We start from the raw sequence: 6,515 nt of genomic DNA, 5'->3' as shown, positions 1-6,515 counted from the left end.
AGTCTTTCCAGAACCAGGGACCACTCCTGCTTTCTTCTTGTATCTCATTTGATGTGTGGATTATGTTTTGGGTATTCCAGTTTTCTAGGTTAATAACCACTTATTAGTGAGTGCATACCATGATTCACCTTTTGAGTCTGGGTTACCTCACTTAGTATGATGTTCTCTAGCTCCATCCATTTGCCTAAGAATTTCATGAATTCATTGTTTCTAATGGCTGAATAGTACTCCATTGTGTAGATATACCACATTTTTTGTATCCACTCTTCTGTTGAGGGATACCTGGGTTCTTTCCAGCATCTGGCAATTATAAATAGGGCTGCTATGAACATAGTAGAGCATGTATCCTTATTACATGGTGGGGAATCCTCTGGGTATATGCCCAGGAGTGGTATAGCAGGATCTTCTGGAAGTGAGGTGCCCAGTTTTCGGAGGAACCGCCAGACTGCTTTCCAGAGTGGTTGTACCAATTTGCAACCCCACCAGCAGTGGAGGAGTGTTCCTCTTTCTCCGCACCCTCTCCAACACCTGCTGTCTCCTGAATTTTTAATCTTAGCCATTCTGACTGGTGTAAGATGAAATCTTAGGGTTGTTTTGATTTGCATTTCCCTAATGACTAATGAAGTGGAGCATTTTTTAAGATGCTTCTCCGCCATCCGAAGTTCTTCAGGTGAGAATTCTTTGTTTAACTCTGTACCCCATTTTTTAATAGGGTTGTTCGGTTTTCTGGAGTCTAACTTCTTGAGTTCTTTATATATATTGGATATTAGCCCTCTATCTGATGTAGGATTGGTGAAGATCTTTTCCCAATTTGTTGGTTGCCGATCTGTCCTCTTGATGGTGTCCTTTGCCTTACAGAAACTCTGTAACCTTATGAGGTCCCATTTGTCAATTCTTGCTCTTAGAGCATACGCTATTGGTGTTCTGTTCAGAAACTTTCTCCCTGTACCGATGTCCTCAAGGGTCTTCCCCAGTTTCTTTTTTTTTTTTTTTTTTTGCTGACTTGATGTATGACGCCATAAAGATGAAGATGGCCGCTTGCAGCCATCGCTCAGTGTTGAACAGAATCTGGGAGGCGGACCCTTTAGATTCTTCGGGAATTGCTTTTGTACAAACCCATTTTGTGTAACATTCCTGCTTCTTCATCTCTCTTGTTGTGGACCTGTCTCTATTCTACACCCTGTCTCCTTCCTAAGGACCTGGGTTCCAGTGTCACACTCTGAGCTGAGCGACAAGGAACTTTTCTTACAATCGTGGAAATTATGCCAATACTTCCAGAATCATTCTAGCAGCGATTAACTAAAGTGTGGCCTATGTGATTTCTGATACCATAGTTGTAAGTGTGGCACTATTTCTTTAAAAGTTAAAACATTTACTAAAACAGTCAGCACTGAGGTATTGACCCCTGCTACATGCACAGGCACTGCAAATTATATCTAGAATGTATCTTCCTAAGAAAACAATTAACACACCATGTCGAGTGACGCAATTTCTTCTAAAACTGAGTGAAAAAGGCAATGTGCTCTCGGTGAGACCTGCCTTCAGCAGTTCATTCCATTTTCAGAAGTCTCAGGTGCCAGATCCGCCACTAATCAGGTTTTCTATCTCAGCTGACAGCTCAGGTGCAGTGACATGATTTCATTTTCTTGTCTGATTCAATGTCAGGATTCAAAACTTGAGCGAGAGGTGCAGCACCTCCTCGTGCTGCCCAGGAAAAAGTGACCTGTGGCTTCCATTTCAATGTGCCCATAGTGTTAGCAATACAAGTATTAAAACCCATTCCCTACCACCAACCGAAGAGCATACACAGGCTGGACCTAGGCCTCCCCACACACATGTAGCAGATGTGCAGCTTGGTCTTCATGTGGGTCCTGAACAACTGGAGCTGGGGCTGTCCCAAAAGCTGCTGCCTGCCTGTGGGATATGTTCTAGCTGGGCTGCCTTATCTAGCATTTGTGGGAGAGAAAGCGCCTAGCCTTGCAGAGACTTGAAGTGCCAGGGTGGGGCATATGCAGGAAGGAAGGAGAGGGGTGGGGAAAGGATTGTGGGAGGGGTGACCAGATGGAGGGCAATGGGCAGGATGTAAAGTGAATAAACAAACAAAAATAAACCCTCCCAACAAAATAATTTATTAAAAAATAAATTATTACTACTAATATATAAAAAAAAGTGGACTCCTGGGATCAGTCCTTGTCTTTGGGGACTAATCACCAAAGGCAGAGCGTCTTACAGGAGTAAGCAGCCATTCATTGTGCAAAGCCCAGGAATCACTCTCCCTGCGCTGCAGTGGGGTTCCCGAGGCCTGAGCATCCAGGGCAGATGCAGAGACATGTCCACCTCCTCACGACTGCTTGTGAGTTCCCATTCGGCAGCTTCAGGTTGAGGACTATTGCAAGCACATTCTGAAACACAGTCTGATTAAGTGAATCTTAAACCGGAAGCGTGCTTTCGGTTCATTTCTTCAAAACCTTGATGGCTGAAGAAAGCAAGTGAGATGTGAGAGGAAGATGAGAGAGGATGCTGTTCCTGTGGGCGCTGCTCCTCCTAAGAAGATGCTCTGCTCGTGCTGGGAAGCTACATGGGGCCCCTCCACCCAGGCCAGCCTATCTATGGGATATCACAACTATTTCTTTTAAAACAAACTTAATTCATTTATTTTTCTTGTATAAAAAACCCCTATGTGGTAGCCACAGCTGGAGCCTGGGTCCTCTGAACAGAGACTCTGGTGTGGGTTTTCACAAGATGATCAGTGACTTCCTGATAAGGAGACTTGGTGAACACAGCCTCTTTCCAGAGGTCAGGGGTCAGGTAGCTGTAGGTCTTGGAGATGGCATCAAAGGTGGCCTTGGCAACATTGCCCAGGGTGGCAGTACAGCCTCTGCTGATGTGTAGTAGTCATCTATACCGGCCATCATCAGGAGCTTCTTGGACACAGGAGCAGAGACAATGCCAGTGCCTCTGGGGGTAGGGATGAGACGCACCAGCACAGAGCCACAGCAGCCAGTCACCTTGCATGGAACCATGTGGGGCTTGCCAGTCTTGTTCCCCCAGTAGACTCTCCAAACAGGGACGATAGAGAGCTTGGCCAAGATGATGGCCCCTCAGATGGCAGTGGTGACCTCCTTGGAGCACTTAACACAAAGACCAACGTGACCATTGTGGTTCCCAATAGCAACGAATGCCTTGAACCTGGTCTTCTGGCCAGCCCAAGTCTGCTTCTGCACTGGCATTATTTTCAGAACCTCATCCTTTAGGGATGCACCCAGGAAAAAGGCAATGATCTCAGACTCCGTAATGGGCAGGGAGAACAGGTGGATCTCCTCCAAGGTCTTGATCTTCATGTCCTTAACCAGGCGGCCCAGCTTGGTGACAGGGATTCACTCCTTGTCTTCAGCTTCACCTCCACAAGCCCCATGGCTTCAACCACATCCATGGCCTTGACCACAGGCCCCTGCCCCTAAGACAGCTGCCGAATCCCGAATCCTCCATGGAAGCCACCAGGGCCTCCTGCGCTCCTGGGTCCTCCTGCCCTCCGGCTGCACTGGCATCATCCGCCACTTGGTGTTTTCCCGAAAGAAAAGAAAAGAAAGAGAGAAAGAGAGAGAGAAAGAAAGAAGAGGAGGAGGAAGAGGAGGAGGAGGAGAAGAAGGAGAAGGAGAAGGAGGAGGAGAGCAGGAGGAGGAGGAAGAAGAGGAGGAGGAGGGGGAGGAGGAGGAGGAGGAGGAGGAGGAGGAGGAGGAGGAGAGAGAGAGAGAGAGAGATGTCTCAACCCTTAAGGGCTGGGAGCTTTCAGTTACCCAGAAAGCAGACAAAGTAGCGATGTTTCCATTAGTGAAGTCAGGGTTTCCTGTAGTGTGGACCAGGTTCTAAATGCACCCCACAATTCCAGTATCTGGTGATGCCTTAGTCAGGGTTTCTATTCCTGCACAAACATCATGACCAAGAAGCAAGTTGGGGAGGAAAGGGTTTATTCAGCTTACACTTCCACACTGCTGTCCATCACCAATGGAAGTCAGGACTGGAACTCAAACAGGTCAGGAAGCAGGAGCTGATGCAGAGGCCATGGAGGGATGTTTCTTACTGGCTTGCTTCTCCTGGCTTGCTCAGCTTGCTCTCTTATAGAACCCAAGATTACCAGACCAGAGATGGCACCACCTACAAGCCCCCCCCCCTTGATCACTAACTGAGAAAATGCCCCACAGCTGGATCTCATGGAGGCACTTCCCCAACCGAAGCTCCTTTCTCTGTGATAACTCCAGCCTGTGTCAAGTTAACACACACAACCAGCCAATACAGATGATGAACTCAGTCAGGGTTACTGATATGATAAAACACCATGACCCAACTTTTAGCTTACATTTCCACATCACTGTCCATCGCTGAAGGAAGTCAGGACAGGAACTCACCCAGGACAGGGACCTGTAGGCAGGAGCTGAGCAGAGACCATGGAGGAGTGCTGCTTACTGCCTTGCTCATCCTACTTTCTTATAGAACCCAGGCCCACCAGCCGGAGGATGGCACTACGCACAATGGGATGGGGCTCTGTTATCTGTCATTAATCAAGAAAATGCCTCACAGTCTTACCTGCAGGCTGATCTTGGAGGGTGATGTTCCCATCCCTCAAATGACTCTAGCCTATGTCAAATTGACCAAAAACCAGCCAACGTGAGGTCTAGGGATAATCTTCAGATTCCTGGGGGCATGTCTTTGCAGGGAACAATGTCACCCTATCCCTGAATTTGAACTTGTTCTTTCTGACTCCTGAGATGGTAGCTTTGCTTTGCAATCCCAGCCCACTGCTCTGCCTTCCCACAGCCCCATACAATGAGGCACCCTGACTGTGGTGGGACCTATAAAACTAAGTGCTATGTGAACCCTTCTTGTTATAGGTTGCTGACCTCTGGCATGTGCTGTAGGAGGGATGAAAAGATGGCTGCCTTTGGGCTTGTCCTGTTCAATTTGAATCTTAAGCTGAGGTTGAAAACCACAGAGTACTTGCTCTTAGGAACACCAAGAGTCGACTGAAGAGGAGGTGCTGGGTGATTTGGACCCAGTTAAGATGCAGAGACCACCTTGGGTTGTGCACGCTGGAGTCAGGCTATATATTACTTATTTGATTCCTGGAGTTGTCTCTTTCTACAACATATGGTTATCAATTTACAAGCTGGCGCATCATGCATTCTGAGCAGTGCACACTGGCTGCAGCACAAAGACCATACTTATTAGTGACATAAATCAAGAGTTTCTACACCTGAATAAAAATGAACCTGTAACCCACACCTAGGGCAAGGAGAATTGGAAAGCGGAGCTCCTTGTCCCTGTAGCAAACAGTCATCACTCCCTTCCCCGAATGCTGGCCCTAACTGCTTGCATCCTATTCCATGGGAAGAAAGAACAAACAGCTAAGGACTGCCTTCAAATCAGGAAGCTCCTCGGCGGACCCCAGACACAGGAGCTGGCTTTTTCTTAACTAGGATACATTTTTGAAATGGAGAAGGCAGGCTCTGGAAGGGGCTGTGACTCGCATAAAAGATGCCACAGGGGCTCTTGCTCACAAATAAGAGCCTTCTGACTGCAGGATCTTCTCTCAGGGGAGGGCGGATTGTCATTTGTCTCCACAAGCCACAGGTGGGAAACCTTAGCTTGAGACCAGTGGTACTCGCATTCATTAAAGGTGCAATGATTTGTAGTGTCAACTTGAGTCAACTTGAATCTCGGTGCCAGATGATCGCCCATAGGAAGTGAATTTACACGTCTGGTGAGTGTGTGTGCGGTCTTGCACTTGGTGGGGCCATTTTGTGAAATGGGGCACAGGGGAACCACCACTCGACACTGCCCGAGAGGGTCTGGTGTGGTGTATGCTGCTGAGGCTATCCCTCCAGATGTTGGCTGGGGTACAGCTGGCTGAGCTGTGGACCGTGTTACCCAGGGCATGTGCTGTCAGCAACTACAGACCCAGTGCTGTGGGATGGAAAGGCTATAGTAACATTGGGCAGACAGATCCAGGCCAGGGAAACTCAGTGGCGCAGATATTCCCAGTCGGAATATACTACAGTTTTTAACCAGACTCAAAACCCCACCTCCTCATAATAATAACCTACCCACATAGAAGATTGTGTTATGAACAAGCAGGAGAAAAGATGTGCTCAGGGGCTTGTTTGACAGCAGATAAGGAAACTGTATTTGTTAGAGGAGAGCAAAGGGCATGTCACGGTGACTGACACACAACAGTGGCGGGGTCGAAGGCACAAACAGACAGAGTAAAGCCCCCAGGCAGGGACATCATTCCCAAGACTGTCATCTGTCAGACACGTGAGAAGTGACACCCGTTGTGTGGTGTGCCTGCCTCTCACTGAAGCTCTCTCTCAGGAACTCCCTCCAGGGTGGTTAAGCTTTTCCTGACAAAGCCAAAAGCGGAATCCTCGGTCTCTGTGAGGCTTTTTCCTTTCTTTTCTCTTGTCTCTCTTTTTTCTCCCTGCCCCTTCTTTTACCTTTAAGATACTCTGGGAAGTAAC

General features: G+C 47.9%; 1 pseudogene; it reads right to left on the bottom strand.

Annotated features, from left to right (window-relative positions):
- Positions 1 to 2,666: 2,666 nt before the first annotated feature.
- Positions 2,667 to 6,515, bottom strand: part of LOC127692752 (40S ribosomal protein S2-like) — a 107,144-nt pseudogene continuing 103,295 nt past the window's right edge.

Source organism: Apodemus sylvaticus, chromosome 9, assembly GCF_947179515.1.
Source record: "Apodemus sylvaticus chromosome 9, mApoSyl1.1, whole genome shotgun sequence".
NCBI lineage: Eukaryota > Metazoa > Chordata > Mammalia > Rodentia > Muridae > Apodemus > Apodemus sylvaticus.
Note: the sequence above shows the minus strand (reverse complement) of the source record. Positions and strands in the feature narration are given on the sequence as shown.